Here is an 8,114-nt window from a genome sequence, read left to right as displayed (position 1 = left end):
GAATATTAAAAGTGTTGTTTTTTTGAATAGGCTTTACTTTTTCTACCTCATTTGTTTATATTTAATTATTTAGAGCTTGAAATAAGTCAGTATATTCAATGTCTACTTTTCTATAAATAATTATTAACTTCTGAAATAAGCTCTGGTGCCTTCTATAATCTACTCATGTTATTGTTTTCTAAACATGTTATATTCTCAAATATTTAAAACTTTGACACCAGAATTTTTAGATTAAAAATAATTCACAAGTTATTTCCCTTTAAATTTTTTTTGAGGTTTATTCAGTGTCTGTGTGTTTCTTCCTCTTTATCTTATCTCTTGGAAAAGTTCTTTGGTAAGTAGTAAATAATTGTCTATTTTGATGTGTACTCGGCAAAGATGTCAATGATGTTTCTTTTCTGTTTTTTTCTTTGCGGTACGCGGACCTCTCACTGCTGTGGCCTCTCCCATTGCGGAGCACAGGCTCCAGACGCGCGGGCTCAGCGGCCATGGCTCACGGGCCCAGCCGCTCCGCGGCATGTGGGATCCTCCTGGACCGGGGCATGAACCCATGTCCCCTGCATCGGCAGGCGGACTCTCAACCACTGTGCCACCAGGGAAGCCCCAGTGATGTTTTATATTAACATTCAAAATCAAGTTTAGCCAGTTAGCCTTATATTTTGTTTTCTTTCTTTTTCTGTGATATGTTAAAATGGCTGTGAGATGATAGGAAGATTTTTCCCTCGTGTCCCTCTTAACTGTTCTGTACAAATGATGAAGGACGGACTAGACTGACTTGGAAGCTTCCAACAGAGCCCCTCTATTCATGATGAAGAAGTTTGCTGAGAGGTTATTTCTAAGCTGACCCCTTACAATGTTTTCTGCACCAACAGCTATGCTTTTGCAGTGGCCACGCTGCACAGCTTTCAGGATCTCCGTTCCTTGACCAGGGATTGAACCCGAGCCAGGGCAGTGAAAGCCCAGAATCCTAACCACTAGGCCAACTGGAAACTCCCTGTATTTGTTATTTTAATGTGATTTTTCTGGAAAAGAAGAATTAAATGGTTGGTACCAGTGTGATCCGACCTTGAAAGAGAAGTTTCCATTGCTCAGACTCATGACAGAGGGTGTTTTAAATAGGATGAGCAATAAGGACAAACTCCGCCCACTTAACCCTTCGGGTGACCTTTTTAGGATTCATTTACGCCTGATTGTGTTCACTCAACTCAGACTTGCTCATAACTGCCTCAGAGAGCCCACTCGTAACATGGAGGTGATCAACTCCACCAGACGTTCTTCATTTGAGCAACAGAGACCCTTGAAATGATTGGCCCAGTTGGGCGTGAGTTTGTGTGTGGCAGTGTCCGGTTGAATTTAGAGTTTTAATTTTAACTTATTTTATTTTATTTATTTATTTATGGCTGTGTTGGGTCTTGGTTGCTGCGCGCGGGCTTTCTCTCGTTGTGGTGAGCGGGGACTACTCTTAATTGCAGTGCACGGGCTTCTCGTTGCGGTGGCTTCTCTTGTTGTGGAGCACAGGCTCTAGGCGCATGGGCTTCAGTAGTTGTGGCACGCGGGCTTAGTTGCTCGGCAGCATGTGGGATCTTCCCGGACCAGGGCTCGAACCCGTGTCTCCTGCATTGTCAGGCGGATTCTTAACCACTGCGCCACCAGGGAAGCCCCTAATTTTAATTTTCAGTTCTTACACTCAGACCTCCACTGGCTACCGTTTGTCCGCTGGACAAAATCCTGACTCCTCACTGTGGCTACACAGCCCTGTGTCATCCTCAGGGCCCTGCCGGGGTCTCCAGCCTCATCTTGGGAGCTTAACCTTTTCTCATGGTTCACCCTGTCCCAGTCACATTCACCTTTTCTTTGTCCCCAAACACCAGAACCTTCTCTGTTTCAGACCTCAGTTCCTTTCTTACCTTCTCCCTTGAAGTCACCATGGCTCAGGCCTTTTGTCCCCCTTCAGGTCTAGGCTCAGGGAGGTCTCCCCACCTGCTCCTGACAATCTCTTGTCACACTAATGGTTTTATTGTCCTTACATCAATCACCCTCATGAGAAATGCCCTTCTCCATTGATTATTTGGAGTCTTTCCCATTTTTGCTTCACTGAAGAGCACAAGTTTTCCTCTTCTTCTGAGGATGGCTGCAACATCTCACTCTGGGGATGTGTTTAGAAGCTAGGACTGTGGGATGGGCTGAGTAATCTCCCCTAAGGAGAAACCAGGTGAACAGGGTCGGTGATGAGGATGGTTCCCATATTTGTTCTGGACATTTCGACTTTAATAGATCTTTACCCCATGTGGCTACTTAATTACTCAAAAGCAAAAAGATGTACGGAGCTGTAAAAAGCCCTACAAATCTGATGTCCTCATGCAGTGTCCTGAGATGTCCCCGTGTTTAGTCTCCCGTGTCACTGCTCCCCTGTAGCCCCCAGGTATTCCAGTCTCTGCACATCCAGTGACCAGTCGCCACTTTGGACAGGAGCTTTGCCTTCAAGCATTTCATCTGCTCAGAGTCCAGGATAGTGATTTCACTGTGCTAAGCGGGGGTGGGGGGAGCATAAATCCAGAACCTAAGGGGAATGAAGGAAGTCCCTGTCAAAGAGCTAGGGTTAATTAATCTTTTAATTACCTGTGAGTTGGGAGAACAGGAGACAAGAGACCTGGGGACCCTCTCTCTTTGAGACTTCCTCACTGAATTCAAATGCCTTTGTAACCGAAGTCCATAACGTCCCCAGTTGCTGGTAAATTTTCCCAGGAGGGTCAACTTCTTGACCTTCATACTGAACGCCCAGCGTCCTTTGGATGGTTTCTTGTGAATATTCCTGTTGCGATGCCTTTGCAGACAGATACTTGTGCCTTTTAGCCCTCTTTGCCCGTGTTTGCATGAGGAGAGGTAGAAAAATGGGGAAATTGAAGGGGGCCCTGTAGGGTTCTATCCCAGGCTGGATATGGCAGCAAGGGCGAGCATCAAGAGGAGCCCCATGAATGGTGTGTTCAGCTGTCCCTTTGGTCTCAAGGGGTTTGTGGCAAGGGATGTGTCAGTTCTGGCTGGAGCACCTGGTATTGGGTTTATAGGTAGTTGTGGGTGCATTGCATGGTTTGAGGTGCCATAGTATCTTAGCTCAGGTTCCCTGGGACATAGCTGCTGAGAGTGAGGTTTCCATGCATTGGTTTATTTGGGTATTTCATGGTTATACCTGGGGACGAATGAAGGCAGTGGATTTAGGCAGAGAAAAACATTTTTCTCCAGTGTTGTGAGAAGTATGGCCTGAGCTGAGCCCACAGGGATCTTTGCGTGCATGAGGATGGGTGCCTTGTCCTCAGGCTATTCATTTAGAGGGCGCCCTACAGCCTCCACACCACAGGTGACTTCTGTTGGGTCTTTTGGGTGGTGTAGAATCATTGTGCAATTGTTAGAGTAATACAGGGAAAATTTCAGTGATCGTGTTGTGAGTTATCTTTGGTATTTTTTAGTATTTTGGGTCCCAAATGAAGAAAGTTTTAGGTGCACTGTGAAAGATACAAAAGAGAATTTGGGGGCTTCCCTGGTGGTGCAGTGGTTGAGAGTCCGCCTGCCGATGCAGGGGACACGGGTTCGTGCCCTGGCCTGGGAAGATCCCACATGCCGCCGAGCGGCTGGGCCCGTGAGCCATGGCCGCTGAGCCTGCGCGTCCGGAGCCTGTGCTCTGCAACAGGAGAGGCCACAACAGTGAGAGGCCTGCGTACAGCAAAAAAAAAAAAAAAAAGAGAGAGAGAATTTGGAGTGTTTCTGTGGAAGATTTGGGAACATCACTGGGGCATGTGCACCATTGAAACATCTTTTTTTTTTTTTGCGGTACGTGGGCCTCTCACTGTTGTGGCCTCTCCCGTTGCGGGGCACAGGCTCCGGAGGCGCAGGCCCAGTGGCCATGGCTCACAGGCCTAGCCGCTCTGCGGCATGTGGGACCTTCCCGGACCGGGGCACGAACCCGTGTCCCCTGCATCGGCAGGCGGACTCTCAACCACTGCGCCACCAGGGAAGCCCTGCAGAAGCTCTTTATCGGAGGTTTGAGCTTTGAAACAACTGATGAGTGTCTGAGGAGGCATTCTGAGCAGCGGGGAATGCTCACAGATTGTGTGGCAATGAGGGATCCAAACACTAAGTGCTGCAGAGGCTTCGGGGTTGTCACATATGCCACTGTGGAGGAGGTGGATGCGGCCATGAATGCAAGGCCACACAGGGTGGATGGAAGAGTTGTGGAACCAAAGAGGTCCGTCTCAAGATTCTCAAAGACCTGGTGCCCACTTAACTGTGAAAAAGATTTGTGTTGGTGGCATTAAAGAAGACACTGAAGAACATGATCTAAGAGATTATTTTGAACAGTATGGGAAAACTGAAGTGACTGAAATCGTGACTGACCAAGGTAGTGGCAAAAAGAGAGGCTTTGCTTTCATAACCTTTGATGACCATGACTCTGTAGACAAGACTGTCAGTCAGAAATACCACACGGTGAATGGCCACAACTGTGAAGTAAGGAAAGCCCTCTCTAAGCAGGAGATGGCTAGTGCTTCATCCAGCCAAAGAGGTCGAAGTGGTTCTGGAAACTTTGGTGGTGGTCGTGGAGGGGGTTTTGGTGGGAATGACAGCTTTGGTCGTGGAGGAGACTTCAGTGGTCGAGGTGCCTTTGGTGGCAGCCGCGGTGGCGGGGGATATGGTGGCAGTGGAAATGGCTATAATGGATTTGGTAATGATGATGGAAGCCATTTTGGAGGTGGTGGAAGCTACAATGATTCTGGCAATTACAACAACCAATCTGCAAATTTTGGACCCATGAAAGGAGGAAACTTTGGAGGCAGAAGTGCTGGCCCCTGTGGTGGTGGAGACCAATACTTTGCCAAACCACAAAACCAAGGTGGCTATGGTGGTTCCAGCAGCAGCAGTAGCTATGGCAGTGGCAGAAGGTTTTAACTACTGCTGGGAAACAAAGCTTAGCAGGAGAGGAGAGCCAGAGAAGTGACAGGGAAGCTCCAGGTTACAAAAGATTTGTGAACTCAGCCAAGCACAGTGGTGGCAGGGCCTAGCTGCTACCAAGAAGACGTGTTTTAGACAGTACTCATGTGTGTGGGGAAAAAAAACTCGAGGACTGTATTTGTGACTAATTGTATAACAGGTTATTTTAGTTTCTGTTCTGTGGAAAGTGTAAAGCAGTCCAACAAAGGGTTTTAATGTAGATTTTTTTTTTTGCACCCATGCTGTTGATTGCTCAATGTAATAGTTTGATCATGACGCTGAATAAATGTGTTTGTTTTTTTTTAAATGTGCTGTGTAGTTAGTCTACTCTGAAGCCATTTTGGTAAACTACCCCAACAGTGTGACGTTAGAACTCCTTCAGGGTGATGCCAGGTTCCATTCAAAGTTTATTTACAACCTGCTCTGGTGGAGAAGCTACTGTCTTCAGAAACCTTGGTGTAGTTGAACTGACAGTTACTGCGTTGTGACCTGGAGTTCACCGTGACAAGGGTCCCCCAAGCCAAGTCACGGAGTGTTTTGGTTGTATGATTGTTGGTACATCCTGTGCAATATATCTAAATAGAATTATGGTTCCAGATAAAGTTCTAGATGGGAATGAAGCTTGTGTATCATCCACTATCATGTGTAATCAACAAATGATTTAATACACTCTTAAAAAGGAATTCACCCTTTTAATGGTTATATAATCAATTGTTATCTGTAGTTTTACAGTGGCTGTTGAATGACTGTAGCCATTTTGTGAAAAAGCAGGGAAGAATGATGAAATCCTTTATGCGCGAGGATTGGTAGTATTATCAGGGAAAATACGAAAAGGCAGGGAATGAGAGTGAGGATGTGTTGCTCCAAACCTTAACTTCTCTGGCTGAGCTAGCCCCAGTTTCATGGGGCTCATGAAAATCCCTGGAAAGGCGACAGAGCTCTTTCCCGCAAGGTCTTAAAAATAGCTGTCAGACCTCCACAGATGGGAACTCAACACAGAGGAACCTGCCCACCCAGGACTGAAAAACAGACTTTCCTCAAACGCCTTGAACTGCAAGAAATTTCAGATAACCTGCTAGTGTTTCTGTGGACACTTTTTCAGGATGGGTGGAAGCATATCCCACAGACAGAATTTCTCTGAAGTGGTTAAAGCCCTTCTAAGGGATATTATCCCCTGATTTGGAAGAAGGCATTAAAACTGCATTCATCCTGGAGACCATAATCAACAGGAAAAACCAAGAAAATGAATCATACATTAAAAAGGAACGTCGCTAAAACATGGCAAGAGACACTGAACTTGGGATAAGGCCTTGCCAGTTGCTCTGCTATGGATCAGTGGCTCCCAGAAGCAGGCTTCAATTAAGCCCCTTTAGAATACTGTATGGCAGGCCACTGCAGGTGTGTGCCCAGGCAGGAGAATCTATAAATGCTAAAGACCTAGCGCTGGCCAATCACATTAAAACTTTGGGCGCTATTTATTCATGAGTTTACCTCCAACAGGTCTGCCATCCAACCGAAGTACATGGGAATTCCATCTCCATTGCCCATTGGAGAAGGGGCAACCAATTTGTTTAATTGTGTCCAAAGAAATAGCACCAGAATTTAGTATATGTATTGAACTGGAACCAAAACCCCAAGTTCAGTTACGAATTAGACAAGAAACTGCTAAGAGGTTTCATCAGGTTTAAATAGTTGTAGATAAAAAGGACTAACTAAAGATTCTAAGGAATATTCCTCACCTCTGTTCAGCAGAAGGGTCTTCATTCCTTTTCCCACAAGATTGTGGGATGGAAATTGACAGTGGGGAATTGTAATAGGGAAGAACACTTTGTATTCTATTACAAGTTCCTCACTGAAGGGATGTTGCCTAGAAGCTTACATTATACATAATGGCCCATCTCTGGGAACCCTGCCTCCCAGGTCATGAGCCTTAAGCTAAAATACCTTTGTTTAGCTCACAGGAAACCTCCTGACCAGGCCCACCTGTGAATGACTGCAGGGAGGAAGAAATTGACACATCTCCCTCTGGAGGCTGATGGGAACCAGGAAGTGTTTGACTTTACTGCCTCCCCTTTTAGTATAAAAGGAGCCTGGATTCTAACTCAGGCAAGATGGCTCTTTGGGGGCATGAGCCTGCCGTCTTCTTGGTTTGCTGGCTTTCTGAATAAAGTCGTTACTCCTTGTCCCAACGACTCATCTTTTGATCATTGGCCTGTCATGTGGCGAGCAGTAGGGGCTTAGACTCAGTAACAAAAGAACAATGTAATTTATATCGGTTTTTAAAAATGTATTGCTCTTTTTAAAGCAATGGTTAGTAAAAATGTTTTTAATTTAAAAATTTAAAAAAAAAGAAAAAAATTTAAAAGAAAGTAATCATTACTGACAGAAGTTATCACATACCTTAGTCCTCCAGTCTCAGACCCTGGTTTATTTATTTATTTATTTATTTTTTGCGGTACGTGGGCCTCTCACCACTGCAGCCTCTCCCGTTGCGGAGCACAGGCTCCGGACGCACAGGCTCAGCAGCCATGGCTCATGGGCCCAGCCGCTCCGTGGCATGTGGGATCTTCCTGGACCGGGGCACGAACCCGTGTCCCCTGAATCGGCAGGCAGACTCTCAACCACTGCGCCACCAGGGAAGCCCAGACCCTGGGTTTTGTCCCTGAGTCTCTGGAACTGAGCAGTGTTGAGTTGGCCTCCTGGCTGAGTAAGGAACAGAAAGGACAAGTTGTTCTGCAGGGTGTCAGTATGAAGTGGCCCATTCTTCCCAGGGAGAGTTTTGCATTTATTTATTTATTTTTGGCTGCGTTGGGTCTTCCTTGCTGCGCGCAGGCTTTCTCTAGTTGCGGCGAGTGGGAGCTGCTCTTTATTGTGGTGCGCAGGCTTCTCATTGTGGTGGCTTCTCTTGCTGCAGAGCACAGGCTCTAGGAGCATGGGCTTCAGTAGTTGTGGCATGCAGGCTGTAGGAGCATGGGCTTCAGTAGTTGTGGCATGTCGGCTTCAGTAGTTGCAGCCTGTGGGCTCTAGAGCACAGGCTCAGTAGTTGTGGTGCATGGGCTTAGTTGCTCCGTGGCATGTGGTATCTTCCTGGACCAGGGCTCGAACACGTCTCCCCTGCATTGGCAGGTGGATTC

At 46.5% G+C, this 8,114-nt stretch overlaps 1 pseudogene across 1 annotated transcript; it reads left to right on the top strand.

Moving 5' to 3' along the window:
- The first annotated feature begins 3,905 nt into the window (after positions 1-3,905).
- On the top strand, positions 3,906-5,287 carry LOC308605943 (heterogeneous nuclear ribonucleoprotein A1-like 2; annotated as a pseudogene). Its single transcript has one exon. The product of its transcript is annotated as a heterogeneous nuclear ribonucleoprotein A1-like 2 (transcript).
- The last annotated feature ends 2,827 nt before the right edge of the window (positions 5,288-8,114 follow it).

This window comes from Mesoplodon bidens, assembly GCF_964165515.1.
Source record: "Mesoplodon bidens genome assembly, chromosome: 18".
NCBI classification, from domain to species: domain Eukaryota; kingdom Metazoa; phylum Chordata; class Mammalia; order Artiodactyla; family Ziphiidae; genus Mesoplodon; species Mesoplodon bidens.
This window is presented reverse-complemented; position numbering and strand designations above follow the sequence as displayed.